At 41.7% G+C, this 26,886-nt stretch overlaps 3 non-coding genes across 3 annotated transcripts; all 3 read left to right on the top strand.

Annotated features, from left to right (window-relative positions):
- The first annotated feature begins 7,908 nt into the window (after positions 1-7,908).
- LOC140280598 (U5 spliceosomal RNA) lies at positions 7,909-8,022 on the top strand. The gene has a single exon (XR_011909539.1). It is a non-coding gene; the product is annotated as a U5 spliceosomal RNA (small nuclear RNA).
- A 3,015-nt stretch (positions 8,023-11,037) lies between these two features.
- LOC140280725 (U5 spliceosomal RNA) lies at positions 11,038-11,151 on the top strand. Its single transcript, XR_011909655.1, has one exon. It is a non-coding gene; the product is annotated as a U5 spliceosomal RNA (small nuclear RNA).
- A 285-nt stretch (positions 11,152-11,436) lies between these two features.
- Positions 11,437-11,627, top strand: LOC140280471 (U2 spliceosomal RNA). Its single transcript, XR_011909435.1, has one exon. It is a non-coding gene; the product is annotated as a U2 spliceosomal RNA (small nuclear RNA).
- Positions 11,628-26,886: the final 15,259 nt, after the last annotated feature.

Below are 26,886 nucleotides of genomic sequence, written 5' to 3' on the forward strand. Positions count from 1 at the left end.
CAGGAGAGGAAGTGTTCAGCTGCAAGAAGGTTTGAATGTCCACCCATAATTACTGAAAAATGGGTAAGAAAAGGTGCGAATGACCAACCATACATCATCAAAAGAGGGAGCGGAGGTATTCCGCTGTCCAACCATAGTTGGTAAAAAGCGGGTAAGAAAAGTTTAAAATACCCGACTGTACACAATCAATAGCGGGAGCGGAGTTGTTCGGCTACAAGAAGGTGTGAAAGTCCGACCATGGTTTGTAAAAAGCGGGTAAGAAAAGGTTCGAATGCTCGAATATATACCATCAAAAGCGGAAGCGGAGTTGTTCGGCTGTGAGTAGGTGTGAATGTCCGACCATAATTGCTGAAAAATGTGTTAGAAAAGGTAAGAATGCCGGACCAAACATCATCAAAAGCGGGAGCGGAAGTGTTCAGCTGCAAGAAAGTCTTAATGTCCATCAATAATTGCTAGAAAATGGGTAAGAAAAGGTTAAAATACCCGACTGTACACAATCAATAGCGGGAGCGGAGTTGTTCGGCTCAAAGAAGGTGTGAAAGTCCGACCGTGGTTTGTAAAAAGCGGGTAAGAAAAGGTGCGAATGCCCGACAATGTATGATCAAAAGAGGGAGCAGAGGTGTTCGTCTGCAAGAAGGTGTGAACGTCCGACCAAAGTTTGTAAAAAGCAGTTAAGAAAAGGTTCGAATATCCAACCAAACATAATCAAAAGCGGGAGCAGAGCTGTTTGACTGCAATTAGGTGTGAATGTCAGATCATAATTTGTAAAAAGCTGATGAGAAAGGGTGAGATTGCCCGACTATACACCATCAAATGCGGGAGCGGAAGTGTTCGGCTGTGAGTAGGTGTGAATGTCCTACCATATTTGCTGAAAAATGTGTTAGAAAAGACTAGAATGCCGGACCATACATCATCAAAAGCGGGAGAATTTGTGTTCGGCTGCAAGTAGGTGTGAATGTCCAGCCATAATTACTCACAAACGGGTAAGAAAAGGCAGTATTGCCTTTTGACATGATCAAAACAGGGAGCGGAGGTGGTTCAGCTGCAAAATGTGAATTTCTGACAAGAGTTTGTAAAAAGCGGGTAAGACAAGGTGCGAATGCCCAACAATGTATGATCAAAAGAGGGAGCAGAGGTTTTCGGCTGCAAGGTCTGAATGTCCAACCATAATTTGTAAAAACCGGGGAAGAAAAGGCTTGAAAGCCCGACTATACACCATCAAAAGCGGGACCGGAGGTGTTCAGCTGCAAGAATGTCTGAATTTCCACCAATAATTAGTGAAAAATGGTTAAGATAAGGTGCGAATGCGCAACCATACATCATCAAAAGCAGAAGTGGATGTGTTCGGCTACAAGAAGGTTTGAATGTCCGACCATAGTTTGTAAAAGGCGGGTAAGAAAAGGTTTGAATGCCCAAACATACACCATCAAAAGAGGGAGCGGAGGTGTTCCGCTCTAAGAAGGTGTGAACGTCCAAAAATAGTTGGTAAAAAGCGGGTAAGAAAAGGTTGAAATACCCGACTCTACACAATCAAAAGACGGAGCGGAGTTGTTCAGCTAAGAGAAGGTGTGAAAGTCCGACCATGGTTTTTAAAAAGCGGGTAAGAAAAGGTTTGTATGCCCGAATATGCACCATCAAAAGCGGAAGCGGAGGTGTTCGGCTGCAAGAAGGTGTGAACGTCCGACCAAAGTTTGTAAAAAGCAGTTAAGAAAAGGTTCGAATATCTAACAAAACATAAGAAAAAGCGGGAGCAGAGCTGTTCGACTGCAAGTAGGTGTGAATGTCCAGCCATAATTACTCACAAACGGGAAAGAAAAGGTAGTATTGCCAGACCATACATGATCAAAACAGGGAGCGGAGGTGGTTCAGCTGCAAGAAGGTGTGAATGTCCAACTAAAGTTTGTAAAAAGCGGGTAAGACAAAGTGCGAATGCCCGACAATGTATGATCAAAAGAGGGAGCGGAGGTTTTCGGCTGCAAGAAGGTGTGAACGTCTGACCATAATTGCTGAAAAATGTGTTAGAAAAGGTTAAAATGCTGGACCATACATCATCAAAAGCGGGAAAGGTGGTGTTCGGCTGCAAGAAGGTGTGAAAGTCCGACCATGGTTTGTAAAAAGCGGGTATGAAAAGGTTTGAATGCCCGAATATACACCATCAAAAGCGGAAGCGGAAGTGTTCGGCTGCAAGAAGGTTTGAATGTCCGACCAAAGTTTGTAAAAAGCAGTGAAAGGCGAGAATAAGCTTTTAATGAGTTCTGCATGTGTTGGGTTTTGTTTTAAAATGAATTCCTTCACTCAAACTATGTTAAAACTGATTTGTCCTTCAAATCATGCACTCCTCAAAAGGAACGTATTGCTCAACCAAAGGGATGCTTCTTTGTCATTCAGGGTAATATGAGGAACTTTATGCTTGATACATTTTTAGACATGGATAACTATGAAGGACAAAGCAATTTTAACTTGGTTTGAGCAAAGCAATTCATTTACAGGAAAATCCGAAATCGTGCAGAACTCATGAAAGCAAGCTTTTTCTCGGATTCCTGATCCTCCAGTGTTGCTCTTTCCTATACTGTAAAATACAACCTTATTCTTTGTTGAAATCGATCTAGACATTGATAAATATGAAGGACAAAGCAGTTTTCACTTGGTTTGAGTGAAAGAATTAATTTTATACATAAAATCCCAAATCATGCAGAACGTATGAAAAGAAGCTTATTCTCGGATTCCTGTTCCTTCAGTGTTGCTCTTTCTTCAACTCCAAAATCCAATATTGTTCTTTATTGAAGTCGATCTAGACATTGATAAATATGAAGTTAAAAGCAGTTTTAACATAGTTTGAGTGAAGGAATTCATTTTATAGCAAAATCCCAAATCATGCAGAACGTATGAAAATAAGCTTATTCTCGGATTCCTGATCCTTCAGTGTTGCTCTTTCTTCTACTGCAAAATACAATGTTGTTCTTTGTTGAAGTCGATCTAGACATTGATAAATATGAAGGAAAAAGCAGTTTTAATTTGGTTTGAGTGAAGGAATTCATTTTATAGTAAAATCCCAAATCGTGCAGAACTCATGAAAATAAGCTTATTCTCGGATTCCTAAAACTTTTGATTTGCTCTTTCTCTTACTGCAAATTACAACGGTTTTTTTTTTTTAAATCTATCTAGACATTGATAAATATGAAGGTAATAGCCGTTTTAACATAGTTTGAGTGAAGGAATTAATTTTATAGATAAAATCCCAAATCATGCAGAACTCCTCAAAAGGGGCGTATGGCTTAATCACAAGTGTGGTTCTTTCTCATTCAGGGTAATATGAGGAAGTTCATGCTTGAAATATATGTAGAAATGGGTACATATGAAGGACAAAGCAGTTTTAACATAGTTTGAGTGAAGGAATTCAATTTATAGCAAAATCCGAAATCGTGCAGAACTCATGAAAGCAAGCTTATACTCAGATTACTGAAACTTTAGATTTGTTCTTTCTTTTACTGCAAAGTACAACGTTGTTTTTTGTTGAAATCTATCTAGACATTGATAAATACTAGCCGAACATCTCTGCTGTCGCTTTGGATAATTTATGGTTGGGCATTCTTACCTTTTCTTACCCGCTTTTTATAAATTATGATCCGACATTCACACCTACTTGCAGTCGAACACCTTCTCTCCCGCTTTTGATGATGTATGGTTGGGCATTCGCACCTTTTTTTTACCCATTTTTCAGCAATTATGGGTGGACATTCAAACCTTCTTGCAGCTGAACACCTCCTCTCCCACTTATGATCATTTGCGGTTTGATTTTCGAAAATTTTCTTTCATGTTTTCTAGCAATTATTGATGGACATTTAGACCTTCTTGCAGCTGAACACCTCCGCTCCTGCTTTTGATCATACATTGTCAGGCATTCGCACGTTGTCTTACCCGCTTTTTACAAACTTTAGTCGAACATTCACACCTTTTTGCAGCCGAACACCACCTCTCTCGCTTTTGATGATGTATGGACCGGCATTCTTACCTTTTCTAACACATTTTTCAGTAATTATGGTCGGAGATTCACACCTACTCACAGCCGAACAACTCCGCTCCCGCATTTGATGGTGTACGGTCGGGCATTCTCACCCTTTCTCATCAGCTTTTTTCAAATTATGATCTGGGCATTCAAACCTTTTCTTACCCGCCTTTTACAAACTATGGTCGGACATTCAAACCTTCTTGTAGCCGAACACATCCACTTCTGCTTTTGATGATGTATGGTTGCGCATTCGCACCTTATCTTAACCATTTTTCACTAATTATTGGTGGAAATTCAGACATTCTTGCAGCTGAACACCTCCGGTCCCGCTTTTGATGGTGTATAGTCGGGCTTTCAAGCCTTTTCTTCCCCGGTTTTTACAAATTATCGTTGGATATTCAGACCTTGCAGCTGAAAACCTCTGCTCCCTCTTTTGATCATACATTGTCGGGCATTCGCACCTTGTCTTACCGGCTTTTTACAACCTCTTGTCAGAAATTCACATCTTGCAGCTGAACCACCTCCGCTCCCTGTTTTGATCATGTCAAAAGGCAATACTACCTTTTCTTACCCTTTTGTGAGTAATTATGGCTGGACATTCACACCTACTTGCAGCCGAACACAAATTCTGCTGCTTTTGATGATGTATGGTCCGGCATTCTTACCTTTTCTAACACATTTTTCAGCAATTATGGTCGGAGATTCACACCTACTCACAGCCGAACAACTCCGCTCCCGCATTTGATGGTGTATAGTCGGGCAATCTCACCCTTTCTCATCAGCTTTTTACAAATTATGATCTGGCATTCACACCTAATTGCAGTCAAACAGCTCTGCTCCCGCTTTTGATTATGTTGGGTTGGATATTCGAACCTTTTCTTAACTGCTTTTTACAAACTTTGGTCGGACGTTCACACATTCTTGCAGCCGAACACCTCCGCTCCCTCTTTTGATGATGTATGGTTGGTCATTCGCACCTTTTCTTACCCATTTTCTAGCAATTATTGATGGACATTCAGACCTTCTTGCAGCTGAACACCTCCGCTCCCGCTTTTGATGGTGTATAGTCGGGCTTTCGAGCCTTTTCTTCCCCGGATTTTACAAATTATGGTTGGACATTCAGACCTTCTTGCAGCTGAAAACCTCCGCTCCCTCTTTTGATCATACATTGTCCGGCATTCGCACCTTTTCTTACCCGCTTTTTACCAACTATGGTCGGACATTCACACCTTCTTACAGCGGAACACCTCCACTCCCTCTTTTGATGGTGTATGTTCGGGCATTCAAACCTTTTCTTACCCGCTTTTTACAAACTATGGTCGGATATTCAAACCTTCTTGTAGACGAACACATCCACTCCTGCTTTTGATGATATATGGTTGGGCATTCGAACCTACTTGTTGCCCGCTTTTTACTATGGTCGGCCATTCACAGCTTCCTCTCCACCATACTTGTATGGTGGGATATTCACACCCACTTGCATCTGAAGACCTCCGCCCCCACTTTTGTTGATATTTAGTCGGTCATTCGCACCTTACCCTCTTTTGGCAAACTATGGCCTTCTTGTAGCCAAACACCTCTGATCTCGCTTTTGATGATGTAAGGTTGGATTTTCAGAACTTGCTTCACCTGCTTTTACCCAAATATTGTCGGACATTCACACCTTCTTGCAGCCGAACACTTCCGCTCCACCTTTTAGTGTTCTATGGGGCATTCACACCTTTTTTTTCACCGCATTTTATAGATTATGGTTGGAAATTCTCACCCACTCTCATCCAAAGACCTCTCCTCCCGCTTTTGTTAATATATAGTCGGGCATTCGAACCTTTTCTTACCCGCTTTTTACAAATTATGGTCAGACATTCACACCTACTTGCAGCCGAATACTTCCGCTCCACCTTTTAGTGATGTATGGTTGGCATTTGCACCTTTTCTTACCCTCTATTTTTACTGATTGCTGAAGATTAAGTTGTTCTTTCTCAAACTACAAAATTTTTTTCATTGTTGAAACTTGATTTGAATTGGATAAATAAGGAGGACAAACAGTTTTAAGTCAGGCTCATAGAAGGAATTAATTTTATTGCAAAATCTGTACTTCGTCATATGTCGAGAGATGTTTATTGCTGAAGAAGTTCTTTCTCATTCTACAAAGTACAACGTTGTTTATCGTTGAAACTTGATTAGACATGAATAAATATGAAGGACAAAGCAGTCTTAACTTGGTTTGAGTTAGGAAATTTGTTTTATAGGAGAATCCGAATTCGTGCATAACTCGTAAAATAGAGCTTATTTTCGGATTCCTGAAGAATGAGTCTGGTTCTTTCTCATAATACAGAGTTTGTTGTTTATTGTTGAAACTTCATCAGAAGTGAAGAAATAAATGAATGCCTATCAACAAATGTGGGATCTAAACTCTAGTGCTTCCTCTAAAATGATTTCCTTTCTCAATTCAGAAATGTGTGTGTGTAGGTCACAACACCCGTGACACCAAAACGGCTTTCTTTTCTCTCTTTTCTCTACACTCTGCACTGTGAGCACACACAACAAATCCGAAAGGCTTTTTTCTCTCTTTTCTACATTATGGACTGTGGGGACACAAAACCGCTCTCTCTTTTTTTTTTTTTTTGATGGTGTGCCAGGGCGTTGTCTCTCGTATTAGATTATGCTTAAGATACGAATGGGTTTATCAGTCACATCAGAATACATACATACTGATCCTCCCGTAATAAAATGGTCGGATCTTATCAAACACACTTTGTTTCTTATGACAATCAAGTCAGCGAAACAGCGTATACACGTCAAGACACTGAATAAAGTTTGCCACAAGAACTCATAAGTTTGGCAGTATTGCTCTGCCGTCAGCAATCATACACCCATTTTATTTTCGTGAGACATGTGCAGGCACCTGTTCATCTACTGTTCTATCACTATGAATTAGTTTATCTATTATCAATAAGGATACTTCTACAACTACTATCAAAGTATGTCCGGACTTCTTATGTTGTCAGTTGCTATATATGAATAAGTGGGTAGCTACTGACAAGCATTAAGCATGTCACTCAGCCCAAACATATAACATTTCAGGACACACCACATAGTTAACAACCACAGTGAAGCGTGTCAAAGCCCAAACATGTAACATTCAACAGGACACTTACACAACACATTCAAATCAAACAGTCAGACAACATACAAGAACATATACCCCAGCCGGCATTGCTCCCTGCCTATTTTCCTACAGCTCACTATGTGTGCGCACACCTTTATTCACAAACTCTTCAACTTATACTCTTTTACCGAAGCTGCTACAGCTCGATTGGCCGAATACCCTTCCTATTTCGGTGAATTTGACATCTGCCTTACAAGTAACAGATTAGCGGTTTAGCAGTTTTAATTTAGTTTGAGTGAAGGAATTCATTTTATAGCAAAATGCGAAATCGTGAAGAACTCATGAAAGTAAGCTTATTCTCGGATTCCTGAAACTTTAGATTTGCTCTTTCTTTTACTGCAAAGTACAACTTTGTTTGTTTTTGTTTAAATCTTTCTAGACATGGTAAATATGAAGGACAAAGCAGTTTTAACATAGTTTGAGTGAAGGAATTAATTTTATAGATAAAATCCCAAGGGGCTAACCGGGAGAATTGCTTGAAAGAAATGCGACACCGAATGAGCGGTCAGAACAAAGCCTCAATACGGTGTTCCCGTGGTGTTTTTGTTGCTGCCTTGTCTTTTGTACAGAGTAAAAGACAAGGCAGCCATCAAATAGGGCCCGATTGTTCCTACTTGGTCAGCCGAGGAGCAAGGGGGGGGAGCAAGCATCTCAACCAAGCAAAGCTCACCATGGGGAAGGTGGCTATGCCAACTAGCCTGATGCCCTGCTCCCGCAGTGACGGATAATCGTACTCTGGTTTCTCTTTATAACGTACAAGTCTTTCGCCTTTTACTAAAGACTTCCGTGGAGAGCAGCACTAATGAGTTGTGTCGATTTTTGGCAGGCTTTACCTCTGCGGGTGAAGCCCTTTCTGTCTGTGCAAAAGAAATCTTGTTAGTGTGCAGAGTGACTTCTCTGAATAGAGTCGCCTTACTTGTTGCGACTGTGCCGATGTTGCTTGAATGGTGCTTGCTGGAGCGTGGGGGAGTGCAAAGTTATACCATTTAGAAGGGCTGAATAGTGCTCAGTGCAGCGGGTGGGCGGAGGTGCAAAGTGACACTCTGGCCACCTCGAAAACATCCACTACCAGGGGCAGCCCATGCTCTGCCGCAAGTGCGGTGAGCATGGGCACCTGGTTGAGGCTTGTACCAAGGTGATATGTGGGAAGTGCAGAGAAATTGGGCACACTTTTGGAGAGTGTCCAAATGGCAGGAAATGTAATCTCTGTGGAGAATTAAATCACCTCTTCAGAGATTGCCCTAAATCTTTTGCCAACAAATTAAAGACGGTAAAGCCACAGTCAAGCCAACAAAGAGAAGGACCAGAGGTGGCAGTTGGTGAACAAAGTGAAGAGGTTGACCCAATAAATTCAAACTTCCCGCCAAAAGCTTGGATTGGAAGTGAGGAGCAAACAGGGGAGGGGCCTGTAGAGGCCTCACCACTAAGTGCTGAAGTCTGTGAGAATTCACAGGCAGAGGGTGGAGCTACACTAAATGAGGAGGAAGAGCAGACAGGTGAGTCTAGTGAAGATACTCACCTCCCCGAAGGTCAACAGCCGAAGAGGACGGCATCTGAGTTGTCCTCTGATTCCCCAGTGGTATCAGAGAAGAGGGGAAGGGTTAGGTCCCTTTCAGACAGTTCTTCAGTGGAAGAACCTAGAGTCTTCCCCTCCGACTCACCAAATGAGGTCTCCTTTTTAACTTTAGCTCTGCAATCAACCCCCAGGGACTCAAAGTTAAATGCAACATTGCGTCAGAGGCCAACACCGAGAGTCCGAAAAGGAAATATAGATCACCCTACTCACTTTTCACCTAAAGAAATGAAGGAAGAGCTAGTTTCCCAAGAAATAACCTGAGTGTGTAATTTGTTTTGATAACTTAGAAAAACGAAAATGACATACCTACTTTCCTTTATCCTTTTAATGGTTCTCACCTTCTCAACACTAAATGTGAGAAGTGTGAAATCAAAGACAAGAGCCCAGAGTATTTTATCCTTCTTAGACTCCATAAAATAAGATGTGTTTTTAATACAAGAATGTGGACTACCTTTTTTAAAAAACCATAGACAGTGGGAGGAAATGTGGCCCCATTTATCGATATGGAGTGGCTCAAATCAAAATAAAAATGATGGTGTGGCCATTCTAATTAAAAATCTGCATGTTCTGGTGAAAGGTAGCACAGTGGTGAGAGACGGACGGGCACTTTTAGCACACTTGAATTTTATGGGGCAAGACTTTAACCTCTTAAATATTTATGGTTTCAATGGAAAAAAATTACAGGTATGACCTTTTAGAAGATATACAGCTTTACATGCTAGGGCAAGTACCTTTAGTTGTAGGAGGGGATTTTAACTGTATCTTGAGCAGGAAAGATAGAAAAAGAGCAGGGGGAGATTTTAAAGTGGATAAGACTTCGATTTTACTTCAGGGCATACTTCAGGGATTTTAAGCTTACTGACTGTTTTAAAACCATGCATCCCAGAGAGGAGGGCTTCACCTGGTTTAGTCATGATGGCACCAGAGCCTCTCGCATTGATTCTTTACTAGAGATTGCCCACCCACTGATGTTAGATTAACCCCTGTTTTCTTTTCAGACCACCTTATGCTCTCCTGCACCCTTTCACCCCCTTCTGGTGTGATGGTAGGAAGTGGTCTGTGGAAACTCAACTGTTCCCTGTTGGAGGATGAAATCATAGTCAGTCAGTACAGGGAATGTTATAAAGAGTGGCAGACCCTTCAAGACCTCTACGAAACACATGCACAATGGTTGGAAATGGTGAAGGAAACGACCCAGACTTTTTTTAAACAGCAAAGTAAACGTAAAAAAAGGAAAGAGAATAGATGTAAGATGGGACTACAGAAACGCTTACAGCACTACTTTAAACTAAATCAGTGTGGCATAGACTTTAATGAAGAAATCAAAGATGTCAAAAAGGAAATGTCAGTTTTAGCAGAAATAAAGAGTAAAGGAATTTTTGTAAGAAGCAGGGAGCAGGAAATTGAGGAAGGTGAAAAATGCACACGGTACTTTTTTAAGAAAGTTATAAATAAAAAGGAGTGTATTCAAAATCTAAAAAGAGAAGATGGGTTTTTAACAAAATCCACACAAGAGATGATTGAAACTGTACATACCTTTTATAGTAACATGTAAAAAGAGAAACCAGTGCACTTGGAAACATCGGCAGAAATTTTTAAATTCGTTGACAAAACCGTAAAAGAGAATGCACACTTGACACAGGATTTTACTGCTTTAGAGTTAAAAAAAATGCCTAACAGGTTTTAAGAGAAGTCGAGCTCCGGGTTTAGACGGGCTTCCTGCAGAATTCTATCTGACCTTTTGGGACCTTTTATCATCAGACATTTTAGATGTTTTTAAAGATTTTGAAAAACTTGACCGACTACCTGACAGTTTTAGAGTGGGAATAGTGACTCTACTTTATAAAAAAAATTATAAGACTGACCTAAATAATTGGAGGCCCATCACACTTTTAAACTTTGACAGTAAACTTTTTAGCAAGGTTTTAGCGACACGGATGTCCTTTGTTTTAGAGGAGGTAATTCACCCAGACCAGGCTTGTGCCATCTCAGGGAAACAACTCCCTGACAGCCTCGTACTGATTCAAGACATCATTGATTACGCTAGAGACAGAAACACCCATCTTGTCATCTTGAATTTAGACTTTGAAAAAGCTTTTGATCGGGTCTCGCATCAATATCTCTTTCAGGTGTTGCAGCCATCGAATAGGGCCCGATTGTTCCTACTTGGTCAGCCGAGGAGCAAGGGGGGGGGAGCAAGCGTCTCAACCAAGCAAAGCTCACCATGGGGAAGGTGGCTATGTCAACTAGCCTGATGCCTTGCTCCCGCAGTGATGGATAATCGTACTCTGGTTTCTCTTCATAACGTACAAGTCTGTCGCCTTTTACTAAAGACTTCCGTGAAGAGCAGCACTAATGAGTTGTTTCTATGTTTGGCAGGCTTTACCTTTGCGGGTGAAGCCCTTTCCGTCTGTGCAAAAGAAATCTTGTTAGTGTGCAGAGTGACTTCTCTGAGTAGAGTCGCCTTACTTGTTGCGACTGTGCCGATGTTGCTTGAATAGTGCTTGCTGGAGCGTGGGGGAGTGCAAAGTTATACCATTTAAAAGGGCTGAAGAGTGCTCAGTGCAGCGGGTGGGCGGAGGTGCAAAGTGACACTCTGGCCACCTATGGCCATAAAAAGAACACCGCTACAAGTGCGCATTGTGCCAGGAAGGGCCCTCGGACGTGAACCAGTGGACAGTTATCGCTTCTCTGCCTTTTGGCTAAGATCAAGTGTAGTATCTGTTCTTATCAGTTTAATATCTGATATGTTCTCTATATGAGGACTACACATTAAATGGATTTTTAGCAATAGGAGTTGAAAAAGAAGCTTGCTCCGTTCACTCCAAGCATCGACCTGGTACTGCAGTGCCGCTGGGAACGGTGCGCTCTTCTCTGCTCTTGTGAAAAAGCAAACAGCGGTGCAGGAAGGAAGTTTCTTTTTGTCTGCTGAGAAAAGAGAGTGAATGCAAAGTAGACTTTAACACGGCTCTGGGAGCGAGCCGAGTGCGGGCTAACCAGAAGAATTGCTTGAAAGAAACACGACACCGAATGAGCGGTCAGAACAAAGCCTCAACACGGTGTTCCCGTGGTGTTTGTGGCTGCCTTGTCTTTTGCACAGAGTAAAAGACAAGGCAGCCATCGAATAGGGCCCGATTGTTCCTACTTGGTCAACCGAGGAGAAAGGGGGGGAGAGCAAGCTTCTCAACCAAGCAAAGCTCACCATGGGGAAGGTGGCTATGCCAACTAGCCTGATGCCCTGCTCCCGCAGTGACGGATAATCGTACTCTGGTTTCTCTTCATAACGTATCTTAAGCATAATCTAATACGAGAGACAACGCCCTGGCACACAATCAAAAAAAAAAAAGAGAGAGCGGTTTTGTGTCCCCACAGTAGAGGAAGCACTAGAGTTTAGATCCCACATTTGTTGATAGGCATTCATTTATTTATTCACTTCTGATGAAGTTTCAACAATAAACAACAAACTTTGTATTATGAGAAAGAACCAGACTCATCCTTCAGGAATCCGAAAATAAGCTCTATTTTACGAGTTATGCACAAATTCGGATTCTCCTATAAAACGAATTCCTTAACCCAAACCAATTTAAGACTGCTTTGTCCTTCATATTTATTCATGTCTAATCAAGTTTCAACCATAAAGAACGTTGTACTTTGTAGAATGAGAAAGAACTTCTTCAGCAATAAACATCTCTCGACATATGACGAAGTACAGATTTTGCAATAAAATTGATTCCTTCTATGAGCCTGACTTAAAACTGTTTGTCCTCCTTATTTATCCACTTCAAATCAAGTTTCAAAAATGAAAAGAATTTTGTAGTTTGAGAAAGAACAACTTAATCTTCATTAATCAGTAAAAAAAGAGGGCAAGAAAAGGTGCAAATGCCAACCATACATCACTAAAAGGTGGAGCGGAAGTATTCGGCTGCATTTAGGTGTGAATGTCCGACCATAATTTGTAAAAAGTGGGTAAAAAAAAGGTTAGAATGCCCGACTATATATTAACAAAAGCGGGAGGAGAGGTCTTTGGATGAGAGTGGGTGAGAATTTCCAACCATAATCTATAAAATGCGGTGAAAAAACAGGTGTGAATGCCCCATAGAACACTAAAAGGTGGAGCGGAAGTGTTCGGCTGCAAGAAGGTGTGAATGTCCGACAATATTTGGTTAAAAGCAGGTGAAGCAAGTTCTGAATGCCCATCCTTACATCATCAAAAGCGAGATCAGAGGTGTTTGGCTACAAGAAGGCCATAGTTTGCCAAAAGCGGGTAAGGTGCGAATGACCGACTAAATATCAACAAAAGTGGGGGCGGAGGTCTTCGGATGCAAGTGGGTGTGAATATCCCACCATACAAGTATGGTGGAGAGGAAGCTGTGAATGGCCGACCATAGTAAAAAGCGGGCAACAAGTAGGTTCGAATGCCCAACCATACATCATCAAAAGCAGGAGTGGATGTGTTCGTCTACAAGAAGGTTTGAATATCCGACCATAGTTTGTAAAAAGCGGGTAAGAAAAGGTTTGAATGCCCGAACATACACCATCAAAAGAGGGAGTGGAGGTGTTCCGCTGTAAGAAGGTGTGAATGTCCGACCATAGTTGGTAAAAAGCGGGTAAGAAAAGGTTGAAATACCCAACTGTACACAATCAATAGCCGGAGCGGAGTTGTTCGGCTACTAAAAGGTGTGAAAGTCCGACCATGGTTTGTAAAAAGCAGGTAAGAAAAGGTGCGAATGCCGGACAATGTATGATCAAAAGAGGGAGCGGAGGTTTTCAGCTGCAAGAAGGTCTGAATGTCCAACCATAATTTGTAAAAACAGGGGAAGAAAAGGCCCGAAAGCCCGACTATACACCATCAAAAGCGGGAGCGGAGGTGTTCAGCTGCAAGGTCTGAATGTCCATCAATAATTGCTAGAAAACAAAATTTTCGAATATCAAACCGCACATGATCATAAGCAGGAGAGGAAGTGTTCAGCTGCAAGGTTTGAATGTCCACCCATAATTACTGAAAAATGGGTAAGAAAAGGTGCGAATGACCAACCATACATCATCAAAAGAGGGAGCGGAGGTGTTCCGCTGTAAGACGGTGTGAATGTCCAACCATAGTTGGTAAAAAGCGGGTAAGAAAAGGTTAAAATACCCGACTGTACACAATCAATAGCGGGAGCGGAGTTGTTCGGCTACAAGAAGGTGTGAAAGTCCGACCATGGTTTGTAAAAAGCGGGTAAGAAAAGGTTCGAATGCTCGAATATATACCATCAAAAGCGGAAGCGGAGGTGTTCGGCTGCAAGAAGGTGTGAACGTCCGACCAAAGTTTGTAAAAAGCAGTTAAGAAAAGGTTCGAATATCCAACCAAACATAATCAAAAGCGGGAGCAGAGCTGTTTGACTGGAAGTACGTGTGAATGTCAGATCATAATTTGCAAAAAGCTGATGAGAAAGGGTTAGAATGCCCGACTATACACCATCAAATGCGGGAGCGGAGTTTTTCGGCGGTGAGTAGGTGTGAATGTCCGACCATAATTGCTGAAAAATGTGTTAGAAAAGGTAAGAATGCCGGACCAAACATCATCAAAAGCGGGAGAAGTGTTGTTCGGCTGCAAGAAGGTCTGAATGTCCAACCATAATTTGTAAAAACCGGGGAAGAAAAGGCTCGAAAGCCCGACTACACACCATCAAAAGCGGTAGCGGAAGTGTTCAGCTGCAAGAAAGTCTGAATGTCCATCAATAATTGCTAGAAAATGGGTAAGAAAAGGTTAAAATACCCGACTGTACACAATAAATAGCGGGAGCGGAGTTGTTCGGCTCAAAGAAGGTGTGAAAGTCCGACCGTTGTTTGTAAAAAGCGGGTAAGAAAAGGTGCGAATGCCCAACAATGTATGATCAAAAGAGGGAGCGGAGGTGTTCGTCTGCAAGAAGGTGTGAACGTCCGACCAAAGTTTGTAAAAAGCAGTTAAGAAAAGGTTCGAATATCCAACCAAACATAATCAAAAGCGGGAGCAGAGCTGTTTGACTGCAATTAGGTGTGGATGCCAGATCATAATTTGTAAAAAGCTGATGAGAAAGGGTGAGATTGCCCGACTATACACCATCAAATGCGGGAGCGGAAGTGTTCGGCTGTGAGTAGGTGTGAATGTCCGACCATATTTGCTGAAAAATGTGTTAGAAAAGACTAGAATGCCGGACCATACATGATCAAAAGCGGGAGAATTTGTGTTCGGCTGCAAGTAGGTGTGAATGTCCAGCCATAATTACTCACAAACGGGTAAGAAAAGGTAGTATTGCCTTTTGACATGATCAAAACAGGGAGCGTAGGTGGTTCAGCTGCAAGATGTAAATTTCTGACTAGAGTTTGTAAAAAGCGGGTAAGACAAGGTGCGAATGCCCAACAATGTATGATCAAAAGAGGGAGCAGAGGTTTTCGGCTGCAAGGTCTGAATGTCCAACCATAATTTGTAAAAACCGGGGAAGAAAAGGCTTGAAAGCCCGACTATACACCATCAAAAGCGGGACCGGAGGTGTTCAGCTGCAAGAATGTCTGAATTTCCACCAATAATTAGTGAAAAATGGTTAAGATAAGGTGCGAATGCGCAACCATACATCATCAAAAGCAGAAGTGGATGTGTTCGGCTACAAGAAGGTTTGAATGTCCGACCATAGTTTGTAAAAGGGGGGTAAGAAAAGGTTTGAATGCCCAAACATACACCATCAAAAGAGGGAGCAGAGGTGTTCCGCTCTAAGAAGGTGTGAACGTCCAACAATAGTTGGTAAAAAGCGGGTAAGAAAAGGTTGAAATACCCGACTCTACACAATCAAAAGACGGAGCGGAGTTGTTCAGCTAAGAGAAGGTGTGAAAGTCCGACCATGGTTTGTAAAAAGCGGGTAAGAAAAGGTTTGTATGCCCGAATATACACCATCAAAAGCGGAAGCGGAGGTGTTCGGCTGCAAGAAGGTGTGAACGTCCGACCAAAGTTTGTAAAAAGCAGTTAAGAAAAGGTTTGAATATCTAACCAAACATAATCAAAAGCGGGAGCAGAGCTGTTCGACTGCAAGTAGGTGTGAATGTCAGATCATAATTTGAAAAAAGCTGATGAGAAAGGGTGAGAATGCCCGACTGTACACCATCAAATGCGGGAGCGGAGTTGTTCAGCTGTGAGTAGGTGTGAATCTCCGACCATAATTGCTGAAAAATGTGTTAGAAAAGGTAAGAATGCCGGTCCATACATCATCAAAAGCGAGAGAGGTGGTGTGCGGCTGCAGGTAGGTGTGAATGTCCAGCCATAATTACACAAACGGGTAAGAAAAGGTAGTATTGCCAGACCATACATGATCAAAACAGGGAGCGGAGGTGGTTCACCTGCAAGGTGTGAATGTCCGACTAAAGTTCAAATATATTAACAAAAGTTGGAGGAGAGGTCTTCGGATGAGAGTGGTTGAGAATTTTCAACCATAATCTATAAAATGCGGTGAAAAAAAAGGTGTGATAGAACACTCAACGGTGGAGCGGAAGTGTTCGGCTGCAAGAAGGTGTGAATGTCCGACAATATTTGGTGAAAAGCAGTTGAAGCAAGGTCTGAATGCCCAACCTTACATCATCAAAAGCGAGATCAGAGGTGTTTGGCTGCAAGAAGGCCATAGTTTGCCAAAAGCGGGTAAGGTTCGAATGACGGACTAAATATCAACAAAAGTGGGGGCGGAGGTCTTCGTATGCAAGTGGGTGTGAATATCGCACCATACAAGTATGGTGGAGAGGAATCTGTGAATAGCCGACCATAGTTTGCAAAAAGCGGGTGAGAAAATGTGCGAATGTCCAACCATACATGATCAAAACAGGGAGCGGAGGTGTTTGGCTGCGACAAGTTGTGAATGTCCACCCATAATTAATGTAAAGCGAGAAACAAGTAGGTTTGAATGCCCAACCACACATCATCAAAAGAAGGAGTGGATGTGTTCGGCTACAAGAAGGTTTGAATGTCCGACCATAGTTTTTTAAAAAGCGGGTAAGAAAAGGTGCGAATGCTCGAACATACACCATCAAAAGAGGGAGCGGAGGTGTTCCGCTGTAAGAAGGTGTGAATGTCCGACCATAGTTGGTAAAAAGCGGGTAAGACAAGGTGCGAATGCCTGACAATGTATGATCAAAAGCGGGAGCGGAGGTGTTCAGCTGCAAGAAGGTCTAAATGTCCATCAATAATTGCTAGAAAACATGAAAGAAAATTTTCGAAAATCAAACCGCACATGATCATAAGTGGGAGAGGAGGTGTTCAGCCGCAAGAAGGTTTGAATGTCCACCCATAATTCCTGAAAAATGGGTAAAAAAAAGGTGCGAATGCCAAACCATACATCATCAAAAGCAGGAGTGGATGTGTTCGGCTACACGAAGGTGTGAACGTCCGACCAAAGTTTGTAAAAATCAATTAAGAAAAGGTTCGAATATCCAACCAACCATAATCAAAAGCGGGACCAGAGCTGCTCAACTGCAAGTAGGTGTGAATTTCAGATCATGATTTGTAAAAAGCTGATGTAAAAGGGTGAGAATGCCCGACTATACACCATCAAATGCAGGAGCGGAAGTGTTCGGCTGTGAGTAGGTGTGAATCTCCGACCATAATTGCTGAAAAATGTGTTAGAAAAGACTAGAACGCCGGACCATACATCATCAAAAGCGGGAGAATTTGTGTTCGGCTGCAAGTAGGTGTGAATGTCCAGCCATAATTACTCACAACACTTCGACTTCAACAAAGAACAACATTGTATTTTGCAGTAGAAGAAGTTGAAATTGATCTAGACATTGATAAATATGAAGTTCAAAGCAGTTTCCACTTGGTTTGAGTGAAGGAATGAATTTTATAGCAAAATCGGAAATCATGCACTCCTCAAAAGGAACGTATTGCTCAACCAAAGGGATGCTTCTTTCTCATTCAGGGTAATATGAGGAACTCTATGCTTGATACATTTTTGGACATGGATAACTATGAAGGACAAAGCAATTTTAACTTGGTTTGAGCAAAGCAATTCATTTACAGGAAAATCCGAAATCTTGCAGAACTCATGAAAGCAAGCTTTTTCTCGGATTCCTGATCCTCCAGTGTTGCTCTTTCCTATACTGTAAAATACAACCTTATTCTTTGTTGAAATCGATCTAGACATTGATAAATATGAAGGACAAAGCAGTTTTCACTTGGTTTGAGTGAAAGAATTAATTTTATACATAAAATCCCAAATCATGCTGAACGTATGAAAAGAAGCTTATTCTCGGATTCCTGTTCCTTCAGTGTTGCTCTTTCTTCTACTCCAAAATCCAATATTGTTCTTTGTTGAAGTCGATCTAGACATTGATAAATATGAAGTTAAAAGCAGTTTTAACATAGTTTGAGTGAAGGAATTCTTTTTATAGCAAAATCCCAAATCATGCAGAACTCATGAAAGCAAGCTTTTTCTCGGATTCCTGATCCTCCAGTGTTGCTCTTTCTTCTACTGCAAAATACAATGTTGTTCTTTGTTTAAGTCGATCTAGACATTGATAAATATGAAGGAAAAAGCAGTTTTCACTTGGTTTGAGTGAAGGAATTAATTTTATACATAAAATCCCAAATCATGCAGAACGTATGAAAACAAGCTTATTCTCGGATTCCTGATCCTTCAGTGCTGCTCTTTCTTCTACTGCAAAATACAACGTTGTTCTTTGTTTAAGTCGATCTAGACATTGATAAATATGAAGGACAAAGCAGTTTTAATTTGGTTTGAGTGAAGGAATTAATTTTATACATAAAATCCCAAATCATGCAGAACGTATGAAAATAAGCTTATTCTCGGATTCCTGATCCTTCAGTGCTGCTCTTTCTTCTACTGCAAAATACAACGTTGTTCTTTGTTTAAGTCGATCTAGACATTGATAAATATGAAGGACAAAGCAGTTTTAATTTGGTTTGAGTGAAGGAATTAATTTTATAGTAAAATCCCAAATCGTGCAGAACTCATGAAAATAAGCTTATTCTCGGATTCCTAAAACTTTTGATTTGCTCTTTCTTTTACTGCAAATTACAACGGTTTTTTTATTTAAATCTATCTAGACATTGATAAATATGAAGGTAATATCCGTTTTAACATAGTTTGAGTGAAGGAATTCATTTTATAGATAAAATCCCAAATCATGCAGAACTCCTCAAAAGGGGCGTATGGCTTAATCACAAGTGTGGTTCTTTCTCATTCAGGGTAATATGAGGAAGTTCGTGCTTGAAATATATGTAGAAATGGGTACATATGAAGGACAAAGCAGTTTTAACTTAGTTTGAGTGAAGGAATTCAATTTATAGCAAAATCCGAAATCGTGCAGAACTCATGAAAGCAAGCTTATACTCAGATTTCTGAAACTTTAGATTTGTTCTTTCTTTTACTGCAAAGTACAACGTTGTTTTTTGTTGAAATCTATCTAGACATTGATAAATACCAGCCGAACATCTATGCTGTCACTTTGGATCATTTATGGTTGGGCATTCTCACCTTTTCTTACCCGCTTTTTATAAATTATGATCCGACATTCACACCTACTTGCAGTCGAACACCTTCTCTCCCGCTTTTGATGATGTATGGTTGGGCATTCGCACCTTTTTTTACCCATTTTTCAGCAATTATGGATGGACATTCAAACCTTCTTGCAGCTGAACACCTCCTCTCCCACTTATGATCATTTGCGGTTTGATTTTCGAAAATTTTCTTTCATGTTTTCTAGCAATTATTGATGGACATTTAGACCTTCTTGCAGCTGAACACCTCCGCTCCTGCTTTTGATCATACATTGTCAGGCATTCGCACCTTGTCTTACCCACTTTTTACAAACTTTAGTCGAACATTCACACCTTTTTGCAGCCGAACACCACCTCTCCCGCTTTTGATGATGTATGGTCCGGCATTCTTACCTTTTCTAACATATTTTTCAGCAATTATGGTCGGACATTCACACCTTCTTGCAGCCGAACACTTCCGCTCCACCTTTTAGTGTTCTATCACAACTTTTTTTTCACCGCATTTTAGAGATTATGGTTGGAAATTCTCAACCACTCTCATCCGAAGACCTCTCCTCCCGCTTTTGTTAATATATTTAAACTTTAGTTGGACATTCACACCTTCTTGCAGCTGAACCACCTCCGCTCCCTGTTTTGATCGTGTATGGTCTGGCAATACTACCTTTTCTTACCCGTTTGTGAGTAATTATGACTGGACATTCACACCTACTTGCAGCCGAACACCACCTCTCTCGCTTTTGATGATGTATGGACCGGCATTCTTACCTTTTCTAACACATTTTTCAGCAATTATGGTTGGACATTCACACCTACTCACAGCCGAAACACTCCGCTCCCGCATTTGATGGTGTATAGTCAGGCATTCTCACCCTTTCTCATCAGCTTTTTTCAAAATATGATCTGACATTCACACCTACTTGCAGTCGAACAGCTCTGCTCCCGCTTTTGATTATGTTTGGTTGGATATTCGAACATTTTCTTAACTGCTTTTTACAAACTTTGGTCGGACGTTCACACCTTCTTGCAGACGAACAACTCCACTCCCTCTTTTGATCCTACATTGTCGGGCATTCACAACTTTTCTTACCCGCTTTTTACAAACCACGGTCGGACTTTCACACCTTCTCTTAGCTGAACAACTCCGCTCCCGCTATTGATTGTGTACAGTCGGGTATTTTAACCTTTTCTTACCCGCTTTTTACCAACTATGGTCGGACGTTCACACCTTCTTACAGCGGAACACCTCCGCTCCCTCTTTTGATGGTGTATGTTCGGGCATTCGAACCTTTTCTTACCCCCCTTTTACAAACTATGGTTTGACATTCAAACCTTCTTGTAGCCGAACACATCCACTCCTGCTTTTGATGATGTATGGTTGGGCATTCGCACCTTTTCTTAACCATTTTTCAGTAATTATTGGTGGATATTCAGACCTTCTTGCAGCTGAACACCTCCGCTCCCGCTTTTGATGGTGTATAGTCGGGCTTTCGAGCCTTTTCTTCCCCGGTTTTTACAAATTATGGTTGGACATTCAGACCTTGCAGCCGAAAACCTCCGCTCCCTCTATTGATAATACATTGTCGGGCATTCGCACCTTGTCTTACCCGCTTTTTACAAACTTTAGTCAGAAATTCACACCTTGCAGCTGAACCACCTCCGCTCCCTGTTTTGATCATGTATGGTCTGGCAATACTACCTTTTCTTACCCGTTTGTGAGTAATTATTGCTGGACATTCACACCTACTTGCAACCGAACACCACCTCTCCCGCTTTTGATGATGTATGGACCGGCATTCTTACCTTTTCTAACACATTTTTCAGCAATTATGGTCGGAGATTGACACCTACTCACAGCCGAAAAACTCCGCCCCCACATTTGATGGTGTATAGTCGGGCATTCTCACCCTTTCTCATCAGCTTTTTGCAAATTGTGATCTGACATTCACACCTACTTGCAGTCGAACAGCTCTGCTCCCGCTTTTGATTATGTTTGGTTAGATATTCGAACCTTTTCTTAACTGCTTTTTACAAACTTTGGTCGGACGTTCACACCTTCTTGCAGCCGAACACCTCCGCTTCCGCTTTGATGGTGTATATTCGGGCATAAGAACCTTTTCTTACCCGCTTTTTACAAACCATGGTCGGACTTTCACACCTTCTCTTAGCTGAACAACTCCGCTCTGTCTTTTGATTGTGTAGAGTCGGGTATTTCAACCTTTTCTTACCCGCTTTTTACCAACTATGGTAGGACGTTCACACCTTCTTACAGCGGAACACCTCCGCTCCCTCTTTTGATGTTGTATGTTTGGGCATTCAAACCTTTTCTTACCTGCCTTTTACAAACTATGGTCGGACATTCAAACCTTCTTGTAGCCGAACACATCCACTCCTGCTTTTGGTGATGTATGGTTGGGCATTCGTACCTTGCAGCCGAAAACCTCCGCTCCCTCTTTTGATCATACATTGTCGGGCTTTCGAGCCTTTTCTTCCCCGGTTTTTACAAATTATGGTTGGACATTCAGACCTTGCAGCCGAAAACCTCCGCTCCCTCTTTTGATCATACATTGTCGGGCATTCGCACCTTGTCTTACCCGCTTTTTACAAACTTTAGTCAGAAATTCACACCTTGCAGCTGAACCACCTCCGCTCCCTGTTTTGATCATGTCAAAAGGCAATACTACCTTTTCTTACCCGTTTGTGAGTAATTATGGCTGGACATTCACACCTACTTGCAGCCGAACATAAATTCTCCCACTATTGATGATGTATGGTCCGGCATTCTAGTCTTTTCTAACACATTTTTCAGCAAATATGGTCGGACATTCACACCTACTCACAGCCGAACACTTCCGCTCCCACATTTGATGGTGTATAGTCGGGCATTCTCACCCTTTCTCATCAGCTTTTTACAAATTATGATATGACATTCACACCTACTTGCAGTTGAGCAGCTCTGCTCCCGCTTTTGATTATGTTTGGTTGGATATTCGAACCTTTTCTTAACTGCTTTTTACAAACTTTGGTCGGACGTTCACACCTTCTTGCAGCCGAACACCTCCGCTCCCTCTTTTGATCATACATTGTCGGGCATTCGCACCTTTTTTTACAAACCACGGTCGGACTTGTGATGGTAAATTTTATGTCTCAGGACTGACAGACTCTCCAATCCACATTAACCATTTGTATCACCCAGACACGCTAATTGTTTTAAACTATTTACTTCTTAATTAACACTCAGACAAGATAATTGTTTTAACCTCCTGTTTCTTAATTATTATTATCAAGACTGCATCCTACCCCCCCTGGAGGTGTGATTACACACCTAAAGAACAAAGCCCACCTCCTCAGGTATAAATCCTTTGTGTTCCTTTTGTCTGTATCTTTTCATACCATTGCCGCTGAATGGTGTGGACTGATCTTTTTCCTTGCAACGAAGAATAAAAAACTTAGCCGGCCGGCAGAAAAAATAAGTTTCTCTATTTCATTGCTCATCAGAGGTATTAGGAAGGAAGCGATTGAAAACTTCCATAACAGTTTGGCGTTGTATGGCAGGACCCCGTGAGCAGCCGTTCAGGACGAGGCACGGAAAGCGACAGGCCATCCTGGAGAAATAGATCATTTCCAGCCTCCAAACCGCAATTAATTTGTGAGACGGGAGGGCTAACCGGTAACACGTCCTGGGTCGCTGCCACCGGGGTTCCAAGAACAGAGTTCAGCGAAGCTCGTGTGGTGAGTTTTGAAATATTGACTTAATGCATTGTCTTTCAAATTTGGGTTTTAATTAGGCACATTTGAGTTTTTTCATGGTCTCCACAGTTGGCCAGCTTTTTGCCACTTGTAGCGTTGAGACGAAGTGGCCATGCTTTTTGTTACTTGTAGCAGTTTAAATAAGACGAAGTAATGTTACGGTGCTTGGATAAACAAGTAACGGGGCTTCTTTTTATTTTCTTTATTTCTATTCTTTCTCTTTTAAAACGAACACGTAATAATTCCGTTTGTTGCTTGTATCCTTTGGACAAAGAAAAAGAAGAAAAGAAAACACAAAAGGAAGGGGTTTTTTGCTGTTTGTGGCCAAAATACGAAACAGTAAGCATTTGTGACTTGGCATTTGAAAAAAGCACCCAGTACAGAGACGTCTGGACTGGATTTGTCGTACGGCCTCCCCATCCCCATTCGGCATGGGGAGATTTTCCGTTGAGGTGGTTGAGCCTCCGGAGGGGCCCATCGTGGAAATCATGAAAAAGAGATTTGGGGATAAAAGCTTAAAATATTAAAATGTATGGACAAATGAGCTCAGATTCCCAATAGGGGGGTCCCTTAGTTTAAAAGAAAAAAAAAAAACAAAGAAAAATGGAAAAACTAGAAGAGAAACTGATTTAAAAAAAAAAAAAAAAAGATGTTGCTTTCTAAAATCTGTCCCAGTAACCTGACAGACAGGAACTGGATGTGTAAATGATAATCCCAACCCCAGTTGTCTTCCACACCTCGAACATGACATATGCATCTGCAACCACTAACAACCTTCCCTGAGTTTGTTTCAGCAAAAAAACATCATTTCAACAGACTTCATGGCCAAAGAGGACCTGCAGTGTACCTCCCATCTGTCACCAGAATCTGACGAATCGTACGAGGAAAGCTGGTTAAGGGAGAGGTTTGACAAACTAACACTGACACACATTTTTTGGACAGAACATAAATGCGCTGTGTCAGTCTCTCTCACACCAGCTCAACGTAACATGTACACCATGGACTATTCAGTCCCACACATCCCACTAGAAAAACACACATCAGATAGCTGGGAAGATTTGAACCCAGTTATGAAATTGTGTAAGCCTACAGCCGAAAGGCAAACATCTGATAGATCTATTATTTTTTCACCTTCACTGACATCTTTTGTGCACACACAAAGAACAGTCAACAGAAAGTATGTTAACCTTGTCAAAGATTGTGAAAATGTTGTCATCATTCCAAAATCAGACTTTAAACCTTGCAAGGCTCAATACTCACTTAAACAAAAAGCCATTGATAATATACCACCATTCTTTGAGTCTCTTAAGGCAGCAGGAGTAATTGTTCCACGCAAAGATTCTCCAATACGCACGCCTTTGCTTAAAATCAGAGGCAAAGATCAACCAACAGACTGGCGCTATATTCAGGATCTGCAAGCAGGTGATGCAACCAACTAATGCAAAATTCTTTTCAGTGGTCAACCTTTCAGACACCTCCAGTGTTCCAGGTCACCCAGGAAGCTAATTCTGGTTTGCTTTCAAATTCAATAGGAGGGACTACACATTCACATGTCTGTGCCAAGGATACTGTGAAAGTCCCACCATTTGCATTGAAGCTCTCAGACAGTCTTGAACCCTTTGTTCTCTCCCCAGACACTGCTTTGTTACAGTATGTTGATGACCTCATGATCTGCAGTCCGACTAAAGAGCAGTGTGAAGCCAACACAGTCACACTCTTGAAACATCTGGCACAAACTGGTCACAAAGCCAGCTTGACAAAACTCCAATTTGTCCAGGAAAGGGTTGTCTTCTTAGGTCATGTCATCACTTCTGAAGGTAAAACTCTTTCACCAAAAAGAGTGGATGCAATTCAGAACCTTCCAAAACCCATCACAAGGAAGCAGATGATGTAATTTCTTGGTATGTACTCTTACTGTCGACAATTCATTTCTAACTATGCCATTCTTGAAGCTCCACTCACCTCCCTCATTCATGGCAAGGGCCTGCAAGCAAAACATGAGATCAAATGGACTCCTGAAGCAGAACAATCTTTCACAGAACTAAAACTTGCTTTACAAAGCACTCCAACTTTGGGCCTGCCTGACCCTACCAGACCGTTCATTCAAACAGTAGATGGAAAAGATGGATGTATGACTTCTGTTTTGTTGCAGGATCATGGAAATAAGCTGCGGCCTGTAGCTTATTTTTCTTCAAAACTGGACCCCGTGGCTGCAGGTCTCCCAAGATATATTCAGATATGTGGCGGCAGCTGAAAAGGCAGTTATGGCCTCCAGAGACATTGTGGGCTATTCTTATGTAACTCTCCTGGTCCCACATGATGTGTCCATTATTCTACTTGAACAAAAAACTTCCCATCTCTCCACAGCACGCTGGCTACGATACAACACAGTACTTTTAGAAATGTCTAACATTACTGTCGAACGCTGTAATGTGTTGAACCCTGCCACTCTGCTCCCCACACCAGACGATGGAGAACAGCATAACTGTGTTGCCATCCTCCAACAGGCTTGCTCACCAAGGCCTGATCTACAAGAAACACAATTAACAAATCCTGATTTGGTTCTCTTTGCAGATGGATCAGCTTCACGTGACCCACAAACGGGTCACAACAGAGTTGGTTTTACTGTTGTCACTAATCATGAAACTCTTCTCTCCAGCTCACTCCCTCCTCACCATTCTGCACAGGTGGCAGAACTGATAGCAATGGCAGAGGCATGCAGACTAGCTAACAACAAAGCAGTAACCATCTAATCTGATTCCAGATACATGTTTGGGTTGTCCAGGATTTTGACACTCTGTGGAAACACAGACAATTCCTAAAATCTAACGGCAAACCCATTCTCCATCATGACAAAATCACAGCTCTTCTTGATGCCATTTTACTCCAAAAAGTCAATCTCTGTTTGTAAATGCTTTGCTCACACTAACAACACAGGTCCTGTCTCTCAAGGAAATGCAAGAGCGGATGCTGCTGAAAAAGAAGCTACACTCCTACCCACTATAATTGATCCCTGTCACTATTTCCACCTCTCTCACAACGGTGCAATCTTTTTCCACACCACAGGAAGATGTGTGGCGAGGAACCAATAATAAGCCTTGTCTACCTAAACATTTTTTCCCTCATTTCGCGAAATTGACACATGGATTGGACCATGTGTCAAAAGGGGGGACAATGGATGCCATAACCCAGCACTGGTTCACCAAAGAATTTTCAGTTCATACAGCAGAAAATCAGTCAACCGCGTATGGTTTGTGCAACGCATAACAGGTAAAACCAAAGCAATCACACACATCGCTCACCCATCACCAGACAGACCATTCGAACACTTAATGATGGATTTCATAGAACTGTCACCAGCAGAAGGAAAGAAACGCTGCTTAGTAATAGTTGACATGGTCAAAATAGATTGAAGTATTTCCAGCAAAACACCAGAGTAGCCAAGTGGTAGCAAAGGCTCTGCTAACAGAGATTACTCCCCATCTGGGAACTACAACTGCACCAAAACTGAGCAGCGATAATGGCTCTCACTTTGTCAATTCTGCAATAACCCAAATTAGTGAATTTCTTACCATTAACCTCAGACAACATTGTGTATAACACCCTGCCAGTAGAGACGTTGTCAAACGAGAAAATGGCACTCTGAAATCAAAATTTCAATTTTGGCAGACCTCCATCTCTGGGAGTAAAACCTGTAACCAGGCCACTCCCCTCCACTGGCCTATGTGAGGATATATGCTACAATATTGCAAAAAACTTATTCTCTCTCTCTCTCTCTGCAGATTTCCAACCTGGGTGGTGAGAAACGACTTCAGAAAGGAGCACTGGAATTCCAAACGGTGACCAGATCCATTCTGACAACGCAT

Source organism: Leuresthes tenuis, unplaced genomic scaffold (assembly GCF_036924035.1).
Source record: "Leuresthes tenuis unplaced genomic scaffold, fLeuTen1.0.hap1 SCAF_21, whole genome shotgun sequence".
In the NCBI taxonomy this organism is placed as follows: Eukaryota; Metazoa; Chordata; class Actinopteri; order Atheriniformes; family Atherinopsidae; genus Leuresthes; species Leuresthes tenuis.